The sequence below is a fragment of the Bos taurus genome, chromosome 5 (genome assembly GCF_002263795.3).
Source record: "Bos taurus isolate L1 Dominette 01449 registration number 42190680 breed Hereford chromosome 5, ARS-UCD2.0, whole genome shotgun sequence".
Classification (NCBI taxonomy): domain Eukaryota; kingdom Metazoa; phylum Chordata; class Mammalia; order Artiodactyla; family Bovidae; genus Bos; species Bos taurus.
This window is the reverse complement of record NC_037332.1, coordinates 21,063,638-21,085,245: the sequence shown is the minus strand read 5'-3', so window position 1 is coordinate 21,085,245 and position 21,608 is coordinate 21,063,638. Positions and strand designations below refer to the sequence as shown.

General features: G+C 38.5%; 1 long non-coding RNA gene across 1 annotated transcript; it reads left to right on the top strand.

The window, feature by feature from the left end:
- The first annotated feature begins 1,616 nt into the window (after positions 1 to 1,616).
- On the top strand, positions 1,617 to 15,609 carry LOC132345245 (uncharacterized). Its single transcript, XR_009494465.1, has 3 exons — positions 1,617 to 2,851; positions 4,011 to 4,071; positions 13,530 to 15,609. It is a non-coding gene; the product is annotated as an uncharacterized lncRNA (long non-coding RNA).
- The last annotated feature ends 5,999 nt before the right edge of the window (positions 15,610 to 21,608 follow it).

The following is a 21,608-nucleotide window of genomic DNA, read 5'->3' as shown; positions in this document are numbered from 1 at the left end:
GACCTCAAGACCTTGGATTTGAAAGAATTCCACATGGCTGAGAGAGAGAGAGAGAAACTGGCGTCCAGAGCAGTGGGGGCTCCAAGGAGGCCACAGCTGTATCCTGAATGGGACAGAGCAAGTGTTTGCTTGGCAAGCAGGCCCAAATTGTCACAATTCATGAGGAGACGTGGGCCCTGAGGAGATGGTTAAGTTTAATATCATGCTGGCTATCCTCTTTTACCATCTTTATCCTGTTCTGAGCCCCAGTGGGCTGTCCCCTATGGACCTCCTTATGCTGTTTCCTTCATCTCTGGCTTTCACTGGGTCGGACAAATGAGAGTAATTTGCCAGGCAGACGGAGAATTGAATCCCTTCACCTTTCTCCCCACTAACGGTGGCTGTTTCAATGGCCCTGTGTCTCTGCTTCTACTGCCACGCTTATTCAGAGACCCTCCATCCCCAAGGCTACAGATTTCCCTGGATTCTGATGATACCACTCCCTTCCCCTTTTCTCTACAGGGTTGGTCATTTCTTGCAACTGTTGCTTGTTAGGGATAATCAATCATTCTCTCTACTTCATCTCCTGAACACACCTCTGTCTGGCTCCTTCATCATAAAGTCTTTTTCAATTCAATACTTTGGATGTGTTGCTGCTCAAAACTTAATATAAGGTAATAATAATAGCTAGTAAGTATTACTATATGCCAAATATTATAAGTAAAAATGAGATAAAATTTTGTAGTAAATGTCTGAGGCTGATATACATTATTCACAAATAAATACTAGAAATGTTGATTGGTTTCACCAAGGTCATGCATCTCAAATGGATGAACCAGGATTCAAGCTCTGATTTTCTGACTCCAGAGTTTAGTCTCATTTATTATATGATCTACATTGTAAATCATCACATCCTCTAGCAAATATCAAAAGAGCCTATGTGCAAAGCTTTAGAAAATTTCATAGTTGAAAAAAATCAAATGAAGTCTGGCTTTCCAAATTGTATTTCCAAAAGGGTAAAATTTCCACATTCTGCTTAACTATTACACCATAAGATGATACAGCAAGTATTCGTACTTGCTAAGCCAACAGTGTATATTTTCACATGTGGAAATTCTGGTTTTAACATTAGCTACGTGGTAGTAAGATGCCTATATAAATCTGCCCAACAACAAAGTGAATGATACAACATCTGTCACTGTTTTTCCTCAGAAACACCGATAGCTTTGCAGCCTAATCCCAAAGAGACAGACTGATCTCATCCTGCATTTGATGTCCTGAGAAATATCTACCGATCTATAAAACTTTTCGCCAGCTGCAACAGAGAAAAACCTGTCATTAGTTGTTCAGTAAGCGTTGGGAGCCTAATAATACTGGAGAGTATCCTGTCCACAATTTTTTTTTAATCAAACAAAATTTTGTCTTACTGACTTATTATAGGGATTATGATATTCAGACAGACAGAGTTATGCCAAAGTATGTTACTGTCAAAAGATACAAGGATGAATTCATGTTGGGGTTAGAGAAATAAAAGTTATGGCTATACACCTGAGTTGGCATTATTTATTATAAGTTTCAGACAGTTCATCTTCTTTGCTTATGTTATTCTGTATCAGGGAAAAATAGAAATATTAGCCTTGAGAGTTACAGGGACACAGTTGAATTCCATTCTTCTATGTTGCTGATTTAAAAACATGAATGTTCTTCTCAAAGCTAAATTTGGTCTTATTCATGTTACCTTATATTTCTCTTGAAAAAGTAAAAGCTAATTGAATGTATAAATGAAGGGACCAATTCGTGAATGAAAAAATCAGGTACCTCTTAGACTGAAAATTATTTGCTGAGGGCTGGTTAATATAAAAATTACCTTATACAATATTTTAAAATTTCTAGTTTACTTGATTCTCCTTTTACTCATAAAACAGGAGGAGAAAATTTCACAATTATTGAACATCTTTTATGTGTGGGATATAGCTAATGAAATTATTTAAACTTTAAAATAAGTATAGTATGTAGCCAAAGGTGACTTATGGTAAAGAATAAGGAAGGCCTTAACCAAAGACTCAGATCTATGTTTGAATCCCAGCTGGTAATATGAGTAGATCCAGAAGTTCTACATAGAAGGGATATTAAATGTTTATGAGAGTCACAAATAAAACTCATCTTATATATAGGAGATAAATTGATAGGATGGATATGCCAATTTTATTGCTAATAAAAACTGTATTGGAAGATATGACTTAGGATAATGGCCAAATAAGTTTGGGAATGCCCTTTGTTCTTTATATACACCCTCAACCTCTCTTAAAACAGTGGCATAGTCCATTGAAAGAAAATTTGAGGTCTACTGAAGCAAACCCACTTATCAGTACTTGCTGCCACTTGGAGGTCTGGAATAAAAGTGGAAGGAAACAGAATGAATGGAGCAGCACTCCCCAGGGCCTATGAACTGAGAGTCATTTAGTTCCATCTAGTTGAGCACAGGGACTTCGCTCCTGGCTCAGTGGTAAAGAATCTGCCTGTCAATGCAGGAGACATGGGTTCAATCCCTGGGTTGGGAAGATTCCCTGGAGAAGAAAAATGGCAACTCACTCCAGTATTGTAGCCTGGGAAATTCCATGGACAGAGGAGCCTGGGTGGGCTATATAGTCCATGGTGGTCACAAAAGAGTCAAACCTGACTTAGCAACAACATACAATTGAGCACAATGCCAGGCACAGCTTGTGATGTTTAATAAGCCACAGCACTACTAAAAGGCACAAATGTTCTGATTTTTCCATTCTAACCTAGGGTCTTCAGAAAGGAATACGGCCCCACTGACATCTTCATTTTGGACCAGTGAGACCATTTCAGGTTTCTGACCTCCAGAATGGTAAAATAATAAATGTGTGTTGTTTCAAGCCATTTGATTTGTGGTCCTCTGTTACAGCAGCAATAGGGCACTAATAGAGATGTGAAAGGCAAACCCTTCTTGCCCACAACACACTCTTCCTTTACCTAAGTGAACAAGCATGGAATCAAAGGCTAATATCTAAGGCTGGATTAGAAGGTGACATGGCGTGAATTCCAGTTGTGCAGGAGTGGTAAGAAAGATATCTTGATGTAAATGAGTTGTTTGCCACTAATTTGCTTTGAGAAATATTATATAGGAGGTTTTGGTGGAAAGACAATGGAAGAGTCAACCCTTTTACCTCAGTGACATGCCAGCTTTTGGAGACCCTGAATAAAATGACAAAGGCAGAGTATTTCTATAACATTTTTTCATGAACACATTGTGCTTCGTAGGCAATTTTAAACCACACTGTCATTCTGTGGCTCTGTCAGTAAAAACTGGTTACCAAAATACAGATTACTCCAACGCAAAAGAACTCCAAAGCAACGTATAGTGTCCATTTAACTCTACCTTTTAATCTAGCACTAAACCAAAAGCTTTTGTGAAGAAATCCAACAGTAAGACTAACTTGTTCTATTTTAGAAACTAGTAAAAGTGACTATTAATAGTTTAGGCTAATTATGGTCTTTAGGACAGAAGTTGACCTTTTGAAGTAGAGCTGCCTTGTATCCATTCCCCTGAGTTGAAATTGTACCTTTTATTTGGGTTCTACCTGGAAAGGAACCAGCACCAACCAGAGAACATAAAGTATCATGGGGTTCAGGTGGGAGAGCATTAAGAAACTAAATTATATGAATCAAACTTGGTCTCTTCAAAGCAATTTACAGTGATGCATGAGAACTTTACATAAGTTTATCTGTACATAATTCTTTTTGCTGCTCCTTTAAAACTAGTTTGTGGGAGATGCTTGGCTATGCATTGACCCAGAATTCTGGATCCTTATGTTTTCTTTTGCTCATTCACCCTTCTCTGGCCACCATTGCCTCTCCTTGCTGTCTGGAAGCTAAAATTTGGAAAGAATTTCAAAAGGCTTCTGCCCTCTAAGACCCCTACTTCTGTTCTCAGACAAAACATGGACTTCTGGGATGGCAATTTAATCTGAGTTTTCTGAGTTTTCTTTCTCTACCAATGTCTCTAGGAGAAACAACTTATGAAACACATCTGGAACACACTCATCTATGAAATGGAAATTCCCTTAAGTGAGTGAGCACATGTGATTAGTGATAAATATTTTCTTATGTATTCATTCACAGACTAACTTGCAAAATCTTGAGCAATCATCCAGGAAAAACACATACAGGGTAAATAAAGATGGTATTAATAAATAGGAGATGTTGTTTTCACAAATTCACAGCTATTTTTGAAGAACTGAAAGCTGAGTATGGATGTTCCCCTGACTCCAGGAACATCTCACTCCAGATCATGACCCATGGGTACTTTTAGGTCCTTTATCATGAATTTCATGTTTTAAAAGGCTTACTTTACAAATTTTGTATGTGAAAAAAGATACAGCTGAGTAAAGTTACTGTTATCTTCTGGGTTTAAATTTAACTTCAAATGAAAACATGCATTAATGCGTCTGTCCAAATACATAAGGGCTTCCCAGGTGGCTCAGTGGTAAAGAATCTGTTTGCCAGTGCAGGAGATGCAAGTTCAACCCCTGGGTCCAGAACATCCCCTGGAGGAGGAAATGGCAACCAACTCCAGTGTTCTTGCCTGAAGAATCCCGTGGACAGAGGAGCCTGATGGGTTACAGTCCGTAGGGTCGCAAAAGAGTCAGACATGACTCGGTGACTGAGATACACACACACACACCCCAAATACATAAATTATGTGTCTTCATGATTAATAGCCTCACACAAACATCATGTTCAGTTCACACAAACATATGGGGAAATGGATTTCTTTTAGAGAGCAAGCAGGTTTTGGTAAGAAATATGGTACCTCAAGTTAATAATTTAAATAATATATAATGTTATGCTCAAAACAGTGTTATAAAAATCTTAACCCATCAATTTTTATGTTCCCTCAATAAAGCATAAAATTTCAAAAATAGAAATTTTACATATGCATGAATAAATATATTCCTTATCTTTATGCTTTCATATATAAAAAGCAAAACTCATTATGGGGATAAGATGTATGGTAAGACCATTTGGTTACAGATTTGACATTCACAACTTTCCAAATTTTGGCTTTTTATACTATTTCCAAACGTAGTCATAGATATCCACTGTCATAGAAATACACTGACTTCAGGCTCTACTACAAAGCCACAGTTATCAAGACAGTATGGTACTGGCACAAAGACAGAAATATAGATCAATGGAACAAAATAGAAAGCCCAGAGATAAATCCACACACATATGGACACCTTATCTTTGACAAAGGAGGCAAGAATATACAATGGATTAAAGACAATCTCTTTAACTAGTGGTGCTGGGAAATCTGGTCAACCACTTGTAAAAGAATGAAACTAGAACACTTTCTAACACCATACACAAAAATAAACTCAAAATGGATTAAAGATCTAAACATAAGACCAGAAACTATAAAACTCCTAGAGGAGAACATAGGCAAAACACTCTCCAACATACATCATAGCAGGATCCTCTATGACCCACCTCCCAGAATATTGGAAATAAAAGCAAAAATAAACAAATGGGACCTAATTAACCTTAAAAGCTTCTGCACATCAAAGGAAACTATTAGCAAGGTGAAGAGACAGCCTTCAGAATGGGAGAAAATAATAGCAAATGAAGCAACTGACAAACAACTAATCTCAAAAATAGACAAGCAACTCCTACAGCTCAACTCCAGAAAAATAAATGACCCAATCAAAAAATGGGCCAAAGAACTAAATAGACATTTCTCCAAAGAAGACATACAGATGCTTAACAAACACATGAAAAGATGCTCAACATCACTCATTATCAGAGAAATGCAAATCAAAACCACTATGAGGTACCATGTCACACCAGTCAGAATGGCTGCAATCCAAAAGTCTACAAATAATAAATGCTGGAAAGGGTGTGGAGAAAAGGGAACCCTCTTACACTGTTGGTGGGAATGCAAACTAGTACAGCCACTATGGAGAACAGTGTGGAGATTCCTTAAAAAACTGGAAATAGAACTGCCTTATGATCCAGCAATCCCACTGCTGGGCATACACACTGAGGAAACCAGAAGGGAAAGAGACACGTGTACCCCAATGTTCATCACAGCACTGTTTATAATAGCCAGGACATGGAAGCAACCTAGACGTCCATCAGCAGATGAATGGATAAGAAAGCAGTGGTACCTATACACAATGGAGTATTACTCAGCCATTAAAAAGAATACATTTGAATCAGTTCTAATGAGGTGGATGAAACTGGAGCCTATTATACAGAGTGAAGTAAGCCAGAAGGAAAAGCACCAATACAGTATACTAATGCATATATATGGAATTTAGAAAGATGGTAACAATTACCCTGTGTACGAGACAGCAAAAGAGACACTGATGTATAGAACAGTCTTATGGACTCTGTGGGAGAGGGAGAGAGTGGGGAGATTTGGGAGAATGGCATTGAAACATGTAAAATATCATGTATGAAACGAGTTGCCAGTCCAGGTTCGATGCACGATACTGGATGCTTGGGGCTAGTGCACTGGGACGACCCAGAGGGATGGTATGGGGAGGGAGGAGGGAGGAGGGTTCAGGATGGGGAACACATGTATACCTGTGGCAGATTCATTTTGATATTTGGCAAAACTAATACAATTATGTAAAGTTTCAAAATAAAATAAAATTAAAAAAAAAAGGAATACAGTGATAAAATTTAAAGGAAATCATGGTCATATGTCTTTTAAAACATAGCTGATTTCAAATCCTATTTTCATGTATCTTACTTTTTAAAATAGGGGCTTCCCTGGTTACTCAACAGTAAAGAATCTGCCTGCAATGCAGGAGATACTGGAGACATAGATTTGATCCCTGGGTTGGGCAGATCACCCAGGGGAGGAAATGGTAACCCATTCCAGTAATCTTGCTGGGAAAATCCCCTGGACAGAGAAGTCTGGTGGGCTATAGTCCATAGGGTCACAAAGAGTCAGACATGACTGAGCAACTGAACACACACACACACACGACTTGTTAAAATGTTATCCTATAAAATGAAAGGGATATTGGTCTCTATTAAACAAAATAAAATAGTAAAGAAACATATTCCAGATGAAGGAACAAGACAAAACAAAAAAAACAACTAAGTGAACATAGGCAATCTTAGACTGTTTATTAGTTGAGGAGAAAGTTTTGTCATTTCTTGAGGTAGAAAATATACAGGGAACACTTCAAAGCAGGTGAATAATGATAAAATCAGTTTTCAGCATGCTGAGATTGAGGTACCTATGGACATCCCAGAAGGAATGTTCAGTAGAAAGAGGAATATAAAATTATAGAGTATATATCTGGGTCAAATATCTGGACTCTAATGTAGGGATAGCCAAGCCAGGGTACATGGCTCAAATCCAGCCCACTTCTTAATTTTTCAAATAAAGTTTTATTAGCATGCAATGATGTTATTCATTTACACATGGCTGTGGCTGCTTTTGCTCTATAATACCAGAGGTGAACAGTTACAACAGGGATTTATGGCCCACAAATAAAAAATATTTAATACCTGGCCCTTTACCTAGAAAAAATTTGCTAACTTCTGTTCTAGAGCAGAAATCTATAATAAATACACATCCCTCAACACAAGGTGTGAATGAATGCATTCATTTGATCAATTAGAAAATATTATTTATTAAAAACTATCTCTGTGCCAGACATTAGAGTAACAAATGAGATATGGAAATTCTTCAGTAAAAGTAATAATTTAGCATTTTAAAAATATTTGCAAGTATAATTGTGATAAGAAAAAAGATAATATTAAAGACATTTTGCTTTCCCCTCAAGGTATTACAAGAAGAATATCTTATCAAGACAAACATTTGACTTTGGCCAGTTTTGACAGTTTTCAAACAATTTTATTTAGGTTCATGCAAATTTTCTACTGGAATGTTACATGATATTGTCTTCTCTCTCATTTCTCCCATCATTCAACATGAACACATAACTCCAGAAACAAGAAAATGCTTTCAGACCGACACCTATGAAGCTCCAAAGGAGCTTCCAGCACAAGCAGACCAATGATGAGGTAGTTTGAGGAGAAGACTCTTCTCCTCAGGCATACCTGTAACTGCAGTAAAGAAAGTAGCCATTCATTCATTCAGCCATTTAGTCAAGTTTTTGAGGTACTTATTATTTACCAAGCACTGTCTTGGCCCTGAATATATAAAAGTGAACAAAGTAATGATTCTAGGAACTAATATACTTACTGACCTAATTGAGGAAACTATGTTTCATGGAGTTCTGAGGGAATATAATGGTAAAGTTGAAAGAATTGGGTGGGAAATTGAACAAATGTATTAACCTCTACTTTTCACCAAATCCCATAAAAATGTTAAAAAAAAAATGAGTCAACATCAAAAAAGGACAATGAAAAGAAGAACTAAGACTACAGCAATAGAAATTTAGAAACTAGAAAGAAAGACAAAGTTCACTCACCTAAAAGAACTAAGAGGTTTCTAGTTTTAGCAATAACATGTAAAGAGCTTGAAAATAACTGCTATTACAATTTTTAAAAAGAATATTAATGACTTTTCTTGAACTCATCAGACAATGCAGGTTTCAGGGAAAATACTATACTGGCTTTGTTGTTATTTTTTAGTTTCTCAGTCATGTCTGACTCTTTGCAACCCTGTAGACTGTAGCCTGCCAGGTTCCTCTGTCCATGGGATTTCACAAGCAAGAATACTGGAGTAGGTTGTCATTGCCTTAGACAGATGAATTCAGAGATTTGCAGTTTGGAATCTGCTAACTAGAGCAGACGCAGAGGTAGCCATAAACTGATTGTTGTTGTTTGTTGTTCAGCCAGTAAGTCGTGTCTGACTTTTTGCAATTCCATGGACTGCAGCTTCCCTGTCCTTCACTATCTCCCAGAGTTTGCTCATACACATGTCCATTGAGTTGGTTGATGCCATCCAATCATCCCATCTTCTGTCACTCCCTTCTCCTCCTGCCCTCAATCTTTTCCAGCATCAGGGCCAACATTTATGTATTAATTCTGTGACTTAGCATGAAAATGAGAAATTCTTAGGTTGTGAGGTTTTAGGGGACCTTTTGTGGGTTTTACCTGTAGAAAATCTACCAGATTTCAGTTGAAGATCTGGTGAAGATCCCCTAAAGGCTCTGGAATGGTAAGGGGATGTGTAATCTTTGTTTAATATACGACAAAAAGCAAGAAAAAATAGTCTAAAGAGATAAAGTAAGCTTCAGAACTAGACTCAAATGTAACACAGATGTTAAAATTATCACAGGAAATGTTTTAAAACTCTTGGCAAAACATTATGAGCTCTAATTTAAAAAGTTAGATAATGTGCAAGAACACTTGGGTAAAGTAAGCAAAGAGCTACAAACTCTGAGGAAGAATTCAAAGGAAATGCTAGAAATACCCAACCCTATAATAGACATTAAGAATGCCTATGATAAGTTCATCAATAAACTAGATAAATCTGAGGAAAGCATCAGTGAGCTTGAAGACAGATCAATATAAACTTCCCAAAATGAAATTCAAAAAGAAGGGAAAAAAACCTAAACCCAGAACATCCAAAACCTGTGGAATAATGTCAAAAGATATAAGATACACATAACTGGCATACCATAATAAGAAGGAATATTTGAAGTAATAATGGCTGAGAAGCTCCCAAACTTTATGATAGACACCAAACCACACATCCATGAAAGTCAGAACAAAAAAAAGTACCAAAACACTACTTCCACGCACATAATATTAAGAAACCCTCATCCTCCAAATGGAGAAGGCAATGGCAACCCACCCTAGTACTCTTGCCTAGAAAATCCCATGGACGGAGGCTGCAGTCCATGGCGGTCACTAGGGGTCGGAAAAGACTGAGTGACTTCACTTTCACTTTTCACTTTCATGCATTGGAGAAGGAAGTGGCAACCCACTCCAGTGTTCTTGCCTGGAGAATCCCAGGGATGCTGAAGCCTGGTGGGCTTCCGTCTATGGGGTCGCACAGAGTCGGACACGACTGAAGCAACTTAGCAGCAGCAGCATCCTCCAACATAAAGAGAGAAAGACAGAAAAAAAAATCTTAAAAGAATCTAGAGAAGGGAAAATAAACCTTACTTATAAAGGAACAAAGATACAATGGACTTTTTGTCAGAAATTATGCAAGAAAGAAGGTAGGATCTTCAGTGTTGAAAGAAAAATAAAAAGAACCAGCCAAGAATTCTGTATCCAGAAAGATTACTCTCTAAAGTGAAAGAGAAATATAAAAACTTCCTAAGACAAACAAAAACTGAAGGAATTCATCATTAGCATAGTGTGAGTCGCTCAGTCATGTCCGACTCTTTGCAACCCCATGGACTATACAAACCATGGAATTCTCCAGGCCAGAATACTGGAGTGGCCAGCCTTTCCCTTCTCCAGGGTATCTTCCCAATCCAGGAATCAAACCCAGGTCTCCCACATTGCAGGTGGATTCTTTACCAGCTGAGCCTCAAGGGAAGCCCAAGAATACTGGAGTGGGTAGCCTATCCCTTCTCCAGTGGATCTTTCTGACCCAGGGATCGAACCGGGGTCTCCTACATTGCAGGCAGATTCTTTACCAACTGAGCTATGAGGGAAACCCCATTATTAGCATACCTGTATGCAAAAAAAAGTTAAAAGATTTCTTAACCAGAAGGAAGATGATATACACCACAAACTTGAATCTACTTAAAGGAAAAGAACATGTCAGAGAAAAAAATTTTTTTTTAAAGATTAAAAAATATTTTATTTTTCTTATTCTTATTTAATATAAAAGATAACTGTGTTTCAAGTAATAATAGTAACAATGTTCCATGTGAGTATAGCCTATGGATAAATAATGAATGACAGCAATGTCACAGGGAGAAGAAACAGGGATTGGAAATATTCTGTTGCTACAAGTGAAGTGGTCTAGTATTTTAATGACAATTAGATTAATTAAAAATGTATATTGGGGGGCTTAGCAGAAGAAAGATGAGATACACCACAAACTTGAATCTACTTAAAGGAAAAGAACATGTCAGAGAAAAAAAAGATTAAAAATATTTTATTTTTCTTATTCTTATTTAATATAAAAGATAACTGTATTTCAAGTAATAATAGCAACAATGTTCTGTGTGAGTATAGCCTATGGATAGATAGTGAATGACAGCAATGTCACAGGGAGAAGAAACAGGGATTGGAAATATTCTGTTGCTACAAGTGAAGTGGTCGAGTATCATTCCATGCATATTGGGAGGCTTCCTTGATGGTTCAGTAGTAAAAAAAAAAGTCCACCTGCCAAGATGGGAAACATGGTAATCCTTTATCCAGGAAGGCCATACATGCCATGGGGCAAACTAAGCCCAAGCATCACAACAGTTGAGCCTATGCTCTAAAGCCCAGGAGCCACAACTACTGAGCCCATGTGCTGTAACTACTGAAGCCCGCATGACCTGGAGCCTGTGCTCAGAAACAAGAGGAGCCACCATAAAGAGAAGCCCCATGAGTAGCCCCCGATCATCGAAACCAAAGAAAAGCCCAAGCAGCAGCAACCACAAAGAACCATCACAGCCAGAAGTAAATACATAAAAAAAAATTATATATAATTCTTTGTGGTTGTTGCTGCTTTATATATATATAAAGACTATCAGACAGGGCAGTTAAAGAAAATGTATATTGGAAAATCTAAGGCAAATGCAACATTAAAAAAAACTAATTTATGTGCTAAGATGTGAAGTAAAAGGGAATCATATTGGATGTTCATTTAGTAGCAGATAAGGCAGAAAAAGGGGAAAAAGAATAAACTCAATGAATAGAACAAAGTTACAAACATGTTAGATATTAATCCAACTGTATTAAGAATAACTCTCAACGTGGATGGTCAGAGCACCAATTTAAATTCAAAGATTGTCAGAATGGGTATAAAAGCAAGACTCAATTTATGTTGTCTGATGGAAGTCAACTTTAAAAATAAAATCTCCAATTGGTTAAAAAGGATGGAGCAATGGACATTGTGCTAACAATAATCAAAAGAAAACTAAAGTACTGTATTGATTCCAAATAAAGCATACTTCAGAAGAAGGAAAGTTATCATGGATAAATGGGCATTATATAATGATAAAGAAGTCAATTTTAATTTCTCCTAAATGTGTATACCTAACAAGAGTGTGTCCAAAAAAAGAGAGGCAAAAACTGATAAGATGAAAGGGAGAAATAGACAAATTCATTACTGTAGCTGAAGACTTCAACACTGTTCCTTCAGCAACTGACTGACCATCAAGCAGAAAATCAGAATATATTTTACCTGAAAAACACTGTCAGTTAATTTGAACCAATTGATATTTATGGGCTACTTCAGCCAACAACAGCAAGGTACACATCCTTCACAAGCTCACATAGAGCATTCATCAAGACTGACCACACTCTGGGAGGACATAAAATATGTCTTAACAAATTTAAGAGAACAGAAAAACATAAAGTACGCTTTCAGACCCAAAGGGATTACAGTACAAATCAAACAGAAAGATAGACGTCAAATCCCCAAATATTTGAAGTTAGACAATATGCTTTTTAATAACTTTAAGGTTAAAGAAGACAAATGTTTGAGTCAAAGAAAATAATTGTTTAAAATTACTTGAAGAGAATAAAAATATAAAGACAACTTATCAAAAGTTGTGGAATGCAATAAAAAGCAGTGATGGGAAGAAATTTATAGCATGAAGTGCATGTATTTCATCTTAAGAAACTAGACACAATATTTTTAAAATGTTTGTGACTCTTGTAAGCAGCCATTTTTTGAAAAATGACATGATAATAATGTCTAATTTGTATATTCTTGTAATTGTTTTACTTTAGAGCTGTTTGTAAATATGAGAAATCATAATAAAGCCTGTTATAAGCTCAATGGTTGTAGCCCCTCAAAACTCATATATTGAAATCTAATTTTCAAGGTGATGGCATTAAGAGGTGAGGAATTTGAGAGTGATTAGATCATGAGGGTGATTCCCTCATGATGGGGATTAGTGCTCTTATAAATCAGGTGACAGAGAAGGTCCCTTGCCGCTTCTGCCATGTAGGTTATAGCAAAACTACAATCGCCCATGAATCAGGAAGCAAGTCCTCACCAAATACACAGTCTCTGGAGCCTTGATTTTGGACATCCCAGCCACCAGGAGAGTAAGAAATAAATGTCTCTCGTTTATAAGCCATCCAGTCCCTGACATTTGTTAGAGCAGCCTTCATAGATTAAAGCACTGTGTTTTTTTCAACAGTTATATGAAATAACTATTGAGAACCATTAGCTCTTTAAGGACTTTTTTTCAGTGAAGGGATGATGTGGACATAAAATTTCAGTATTGTCGCAAATGCAGGGGAGGATTAGGGGAGAATCAGCTACCTCTTTCCTTACCCCTCAAGTGTTAGCATGCTTGAAAATCCTTGGGTTAGATTACACTTCATCACATTTGATAATAAAATGCTATAATATATAAACAGTCATGTATAAGTCTTTTAACTAAATTTGTGATTTTTATATACAGTTGTCCCTTGAACAGAGTGCCAGACATCCTTGAGTGTGAACTCAAGGATAACTATGAACAAAGCTAGAGGAAGTGATGGAATTCAAGCTGAACTCTTTCAAATCCTGGAAGATGATGCTGTGAAAGTGCTGCACACAGTATGCCAGCAAATTTGGAAAACTCAGCAGTGGCCACAGGACTGGAAATGATCAGTTTTCATTCCATTCCCAAAGAAAGGCAATGCCAAAGCATGTTCAAACTACCACACAATTGCACTCATCTCACATGCTAGCAAAGTAATGCTCACTCAAAATTCTCCAAGCCAGGCTTCAATAGTACAGGAACTGTGAACTTTCAGATATTCAAGCTAGATTTAGAAAAAGCAGAGGAACCAGAGATCAAACTGCCAACATCCGCTGAATCATCGAAAAAGCAAGAGAGTTTCAGAAAAACATCTACTTCTGCTTTATTGACTATGCCAAAGCCTTTGACTGTGTAGATCACAACAAACTGTGGGAAATTCTTAAAGATATGGGAATACCAGACCACCTGATCTGCCTCTGGAGAAATCTGTATGCAGGTCAAGATGCAAGAGTTAGAAATGGACATGGAACAACGGTCTGGTTCCAAATTGGGAAACGAGTATGTTAAGACTACATATGGTCACCCTGTTTATTTCACTTATACGCAGAGTACATCATGCAAAATGCCAGGCTGGAGGAAGCCCAAGCTGGAATCAAGATCGCCAGGAGAAATTTCAATAACCTCAGATATGCAGATGACACCACACTTATGCCAGAAAGTGAAGAGGAACTAAAAAGCCTCTTGATGAAAGTGAAAGAGGAGAGTGAAAAAGTTGGCTTAAAGCTCAACATTCAGAAAACAAAGATCACGGCATCCAGTCCCATCACTTCATGGCAAATAGGTGGGGAAACAATGGAAACAGTGTGGACTTTATTTTCTTGGGCTCCCAAATCACTGCAGATGGTGACTGCAGCCATGAAATTCCCCGGTGGCTCAGATGGTAAAGCATCTGCCTACAATGTGGGAGACCCAGGTTCAATCCCTGGGTCAGGAAGATCCTCTGGAGAAGGAAATGGCAACCCACTTTAGTATTCTTGCCTGGAAAATCCCATGGATGGAGGAGCCTGGTAGTCTACAGTCCATGGGGTCACAAAGAGTTGGACATGACTGAGCCACTTCACTTGCTTCTTGGAAGAAAAGCTATGATCAACCTATGCTAAGTCACTTCAGTCGTTTCCGACTCTGTGCGACCCCAAAGACGGCAGCCCACCAGGCTCCCCTGTCCCTGGGATTCTCCAGGCAAGAACACTGGAGTGGGCTGACATTTCCTTCTCCAATGCATGAAAGTGAAAAGCGAAAGTGAAGTCGCTCAGTCGTGTCCGACTCTTAGCGACCCCATGGATTGCAGCCTAACAGGCTCCTCCGTCCATGGGATTTTCCAAGCAAGAGTACTGGAGTGGGGTGCCATTGCCTTCTCCGATGACCAACCTAGATGGCATATTAAAAAGCAGAGACATTACTTTGCTGACCAAGATCCATTTAGTCAAAGCTATGATTTCTCCAGTAGCCATGTATGGATGTGAGAGTTGGACCATAACCAAAGCTGAGCACCAAAGAATTGATGCTTTTGAACTGTGGTGCCAAGGAAGACTCTTGGGAGTCCTTGGACTGCAAGGAGATCCAACCAGTCCATCTTAAAAGAAATTAGTCCTGAATATGCAGTGGAAGGACTGATGCTGAAGCTGAAGTTCCAATACTTTGGCCACCTGATGCAAAGAACTGACTCATTTGAAAAGACCCTGATGCTGGGAAAGATTGAAAGCAGGAGGCAAAGAGGATGACAGAGGATAAGATGGTTGGATGGCATCACCAACTCCATGGACATGAGTTTGAGCAAGCTCCAGGACTTGGTGATGAACAGGGAAGCTTGGTGTGCTGCAGTCCATGGGGTTGCAAATAGTTGGACACGACTAAGTGACTGAACTATGCTAAGCTGTCCTGTGAACAATAAAGGTTTGAACTTCAAGGGTCTACTTATACATTATTTTTTTCAATAAATACATATTACTTAACCACAGTATCTGTGATTCATTGAATCTGCAGAGGTAAAGGAAATTAGGGTACAGAGAACCCAAGTATATGGAGGGCCCAGTAACCCTAATGTTTGCTCAAAGTTCAATTGTATTCTTAATCTTTTGTAATTTGCTTATTTATGGACTTGTGTCAAATGTCCAGTTTTTTAGTTTCAATATTTTAACAATTTTTGAACAGCTATATACATATTGTGCCAGATGTCAGAAATTAAAAGTGGAAAAGTCCTGTCCCTGACCTTCAATCAACTCATGGTTTAGTGAGATACACAGTTACAAAGACACTTTCAAAATAATGGAAAATGTGAACTTGATTCATATAAAAACTCAGTTTGCATTTTCCTATATTATAGGAGAGGAAGCTCTTGGGGTGGAGGTTATGAGTCATTGCCCAGGTCTCCTCTTTAGTACTGAGGCACCGATTTCTGTGCTGCCAGAACTTCTGTCATCTGATGGTTCACAAGGTGGTCCTATGGTGAAGGTCGTTACCTTGCACAAGGTCAAGTCACTTCTCAGAGACATCTTACACACTATCTGTCTGCTATTGGGGTACAGGAGTTCAGCTGCTTTGCTGAGTTGGAGTCAAGTGTAAAGTTCACTCAGCTCCAGAGCTTTCCATCGGATCTGCCAGTATTGCAGTTGTGACCTCAACACAGTTCAACTTTTTCTGTCTTCCCTCTCTCCCTTATAAGGGTGTCTTCCCTTTCTCCCTTACAACTCTGCTTCCCTCTCTCCCTTGTGAGGGCTGTTTCTGAGCTATTTTTCCAATCAATCTTTATGCCAGAAAGATTTGTCTTAGGATCTACTTTCTGATGAACCTGACCTAAGAAATTTCTAAGTATACAGATAGGTAAGAGTCTTCACTGTTAAAGAAACTATTGGGGGGCAACCTTGTAAATAAGATAAGGCAATATTAAGGGAATCTATTAGGCAAGTCTAAAGTTGGATTTAAGGCTTCTCTGAAGGCTCAGTTGGTAAAGAATCCACCTGTACTGCAGGTGACTCCTGTTCGATCCCTGGGTCAGGAAGATACTCTGGAGTTGAAAATGGCAATTCATTCCAGTATCCTTGCCTGGAAATCCCATGGACAGAGGAACCTGGCAGACTACAGTCAAACACGACTTAGTGACTAACCAACTACCTGGAAATCCAATGCTGGATTTCCAGGGTATTAGAAAATAACATTCCAGGTAACTTTATCCAATAAGAGCATTGTAGGTAACTAGCCCAGGATCCATACAGAGTAGATTTAACACAAAGAAAGTAAGACTAGTCTAGTCTTTAGATTGCTGTTATTGGGAATGTCTGTGACACTGAGAAAGAGATTTGAATGACTTCACAAACATGGAAAACTAGGGACATGTTTCTGACCCAGTTCCAACAAACTAATGGGGCCTCACGTAGGAAAACCTCAAATATCGATATGCCCGTTATCTGTTACGGATTAACCATTACTAATATCAAATTAAGTATAAAGTATTGAAGTGTAGTTTTAAAAGCACTGGGTAAGATTACTAAGTATTTTCCAAAAGAGTAAAGCCTGTCTCATTGATAGTAAGCAACGTGCATTTAAGGAGTTAACTATACTAGTTATTTGCTTAAACATATTGTTAAGTTGTGTCCGCCTCTTTGTGACCCCATGGACTACAGCACACTAGGTTACCCTGACCTTCACAATCTCCCGGAGTTTGCTCAAATTCATGTCCATTGAGTCAGTGGTACCATCCAAACATCTCATCCTTTGTCACACCCTTCTCTTCCTGCCCTAAATCTTTCCCAGCATCAGAATATTTTCCAATGAGTCACTCTTCCCATCAGATCACCAAAGTATTGGAGCTTCAGCTTTAGTATCAGTCCTTCCAGTGAATATTCAAGGTTGATTTCCTTTAGGATTGACTAGCTTGATCTCCGTGCTGTCCAAGTGCCCCTCAAGAGTCTTCTCCAGCATCAGTTTGAAAGCATCAATTCTTTGGCCCCCAGCCTTCTTTACAGTCCAACTCTCACATCCATAAATGTCTACTGGAAAAACCACAGTTTTGACTATATGAACCTTTGTTGGCAAAATGATGTCTCTGTTTTTTAATATGCTAAGTTTCTTTAAATATATTAAAAAAATAACTACCATGTGGTTTTTTAGACTTTATTATTATTTGGAATAATAGTCATTAAGTGAATAATTAATAATCAAGTAAAGTTAATAATTATTGAGCAAAACAGCGAAGATAGAAAGCTATGATGGCCGTAATCAACTTCCTAAATTTTGAAAATCACTGAGTTAAAGGGGAAATGACAGTCTTGAAAGAAAGAGGCAGGGTGAAAAAAAACTTTGGATAGAGAAATGGAAGTAAAGAAGAACATAAGAAAGTTTAAACAGAAGAGGATTTGCAATTCTCTGTATGGGTACCTGGGGATCATCTGTGGGGCTTCAGAGAGCAACTAGGGATGGTGAAGTCTGAACCCTGGAACATGGCAGGGAAAGCTGAGAGGACTGAAATCTCCAAAATTATCAATCTGAAAGGAGCAACTTGAACTTGATCCTGTGCCGACTACGGGTCTTTACCAGTGAAGACAGCTTCTTCCAGATATTTAACGATGTAGCATGGAAGAATTGAATGTTGTACGCCCTGAAGCTGGGGAACATCAGACTCTACAGGGCCAATATTCAACAACTCTTGACTTAGGTCTACCATGGGCCATGCCTGTTTAAACACAAGAAATATTGCAGTGAGACAAAGGGCAAATATCCCCTCTTTGATGGAATTTTCATTCTGGCACCCTCAACTAGGATGCCTTAGTATAAATTAAATTTGGAAGAAACTGAGCTATGAGTTTTAAACTGTGAATGAGAGTAACTTCACGTTTCCCAAGGTAGGTTTTTGTCTGGCACTGAGATTTTTTTCCTAAAAATCTTTGCACATGATTTCTGTTGTTTGGAATTAAATATTTAAGAGGTTTGTGTTTAATTGTAACATATACAATGATTTAAAAAGAAATTTTAAAAGCATTTTACATAAATAGATGCTACTCTTTCAGGAAGATATTATCTTTAGTACTTTCATAAAAATAGCTAGTTTGTGCAGAAAGTATCTCTAGTAAGACCAAGATTAAAGGTTTTATTTGGCTATGCCATGTTAGTTTAAATGTATTTTATAGTCACAAAACATACCCTTTTGTTCCTCATTTCACAGAACTGCTGTGACAAGACACAGACATTTTGCTAAAGCTCAGTTACCAGCACTGAGCAAAGAACTGAAAATGAATGCTTGCTAAAGAGTGTCAGTACCATCATTCCCAATGCATTAACTGGCCTGCAAATTACATTCTCAATGTTTATAAACAAACATTTGGTGATAAGAAAGCTTCCTTGGTGAACTTTTTTTACAGATAATTCAGTTTAATTCAGTTCAGTTCCTCAGTCGTGTCCAACTCTTTGCGACCCCATGAATCGCAGCACGCCAGGCCTCCCTATCCCTCACCAACTCCCGGATTTCACTCAGACTCACGTCCATCGAGTCAGTGATGCCATCCAGCCATCTCATCCTCTGTCATCCCCTTCTCCTCCTGCCCCCAATCCCTCCCAGCATCAGGGTCTTTTCCAATGAGTCAACTCTTCACATGAGGTGGGCAAAGTACTGGAGTTTCAGCTTTAGCATCATTCCTTCCAAAGAAATCCCAGGGCTGATCTCCTTCAGAATGGACTGGGTGGATCTCCTTGCAGTCCAAGGGACTCTCAAGAGTCTTCTCCAACACCACAGTTCAAAAGCATCAATTCTTCGACACTAGCTTTCTTCACAGTCCAACTCTCACATCCATACATGACCACTGGAAAAACCATAGCCTTGACTAGATGGACCTTTGTTGGCAAAGTAATATCTCTGCTTTTGAATATGCTATCTAGGTTGGTCATAACTTTCCTTCCAAGGAGTAAGCGTCTTTTAATTTCATGGCTGCAGTCACCATCTGCATTGATTTTGGAGCCCAAAAAAATAAAGTCTAACACTGTTTCCCCATCTATTTCCCATGAAGTGATGGAATCAGATGCCATGATCTTCGTTTTCTGAATGTTGAGTTTTAAGCCAACTTTTTCACTCTACTCTTTCACCTTCATCAAGAGGCTTTTTAGTTCTTCTTCACTTTCTGCCATAAGGGTGGTGTCATTTGCATATCTGAGGTTATTGATATTTCTCCCGGCAATCTTGATTCCAGCTTGTGCTTCTTCCAGTCCAGTGTTTCTCATGATGTACTCTGCATATAAGTTAAATAAACAGGGTGACAATATACAGCCTTGACGTACTCCTTTTCCTATTTGGAACCAGTCTGCGGTTCCTTGTCCAGTTCTAACTGTTGCTTCCTGACCTTCATACAAATTTCTCAAGCGGCAGATCAGGTGGTCTGGTATTCCCATCTCTTTCAGAATTTTCCACAGTTTATTGTGATCCACACAGTCAAAGGCTTTGGCATAGTCAAGAAAGCAGAAATAAATGTTTTTCTGGAACTCTCTTGCTTTTTCGATGATCCAGCGGATGTTGGTAATTTGGTTTCTGGTTCCTCTGGCTTTTCTAAAACCAGCTTGAACATCTGGAAGTTCACGGTTTACGTATTGCTGAAGCCTGGCTTGGAGAATTTTGAGCATTACTTTACTAGTGTGTGAGATGAGAGCAGTTGTGCGGTAGTTTGAGCATTCTTTGGCATTGCCTTTCTTTGGGATTGGAATAAAAACTGACCTTTTCCAGTCCTGTGGCCACTGCTGAGTTTTCCAAATTTGCTGGCATATTGAGTGCAGCACTTTCACAGCATCATTTTTCAGGATTTGAAATAGCTCAACTGGAATTCCATCACCTCCACTAGCTTTGTTCATAGTGATGCTTTCTAAGGCCCACTTGACTTCACATTCCAGGATATCTGGCTCTAAATGAGTGATCACACCATTGTGATTATCTGGGTCATGAAGATCTTTTTTGTATAGTTCTTCTGTGTATCCTTGCCACCTTTTAATATCTTCTGCTTCTGTTAGGTCCATACCATTTCTGTCCTTTATTGAGCCCATCTTTGCATGAAATGTTCCCTGGGTATCTCTGATTTTCTTGAAGAGATCCCTAGTCTTTCCCATTCTGTTGTTTTCCTCTATTTCTTTGCATTGATCACTGAGGAAGGCTTTCTTATCTCTTCTTGCTATTCTTTGGAACTCTGTATTTAGATGCTTATATCTTTCCTTTCTCCTTTGCTTTTCGCTTCTCTTCCTTTCACAGCTATTTGTAAGGGCTCCTCAGACAGCCATTTTGCTTTTTTGCATTTCTTTTCCATGGGAATGGTCTTGATCCCTGTCTCCTGTACATTGTCACGAACCTCCGTCCCTAGTCTATCAGGCACTCTGTCTATCAGATCTAGTCCCTTAAATCTAATCTCACTTCCACTGTATAATCATAAAGGATTTGATTTAGGTCATACCTGAATGGTCTAGTGGTTTTCCCCACTTTCTTCAATTTAAGTCTGAATTTGGCAATAAGGAGTTCATGATCTGAGCAGCAGTCAGCTCCTGGTCTTGTTTTTGTTGACTGTATAGAGCTTCTCCATCTTTGGCTGTAAAGAATAGAATCAATCTGATTTCGGTGTTGACCATCTGGTGAAATCCATGTGTAGAGTCTTCTCTTGTGTTGTTGGAAGAGGGTGTTTGCTATGACCAGTGCATTCTCTTGGCAAAATTCTATTAGCCTTTGCCCTGCTTCATTCCATACTCCAAGGCCAAATTTGCGTGTTACTCCAGGTGTTTCTTGACTTCTACTTTTGCATTTCAGTCCCCTATAAAGAAAAGGACATCTTTTTTGGGTTTTAGTTCTAAAAGGTCTTGTAGGTCTTCATAGAACCATTCAACTTCAGCTTCTTCAGCATTACTCGTTGGGGCATAAGCTTGGGTACCGTAATATTGAACGTTCTGGAAATGTGATATTGAATGTTCGCCTTGGAAACCAACAGAGATCATTCTGTC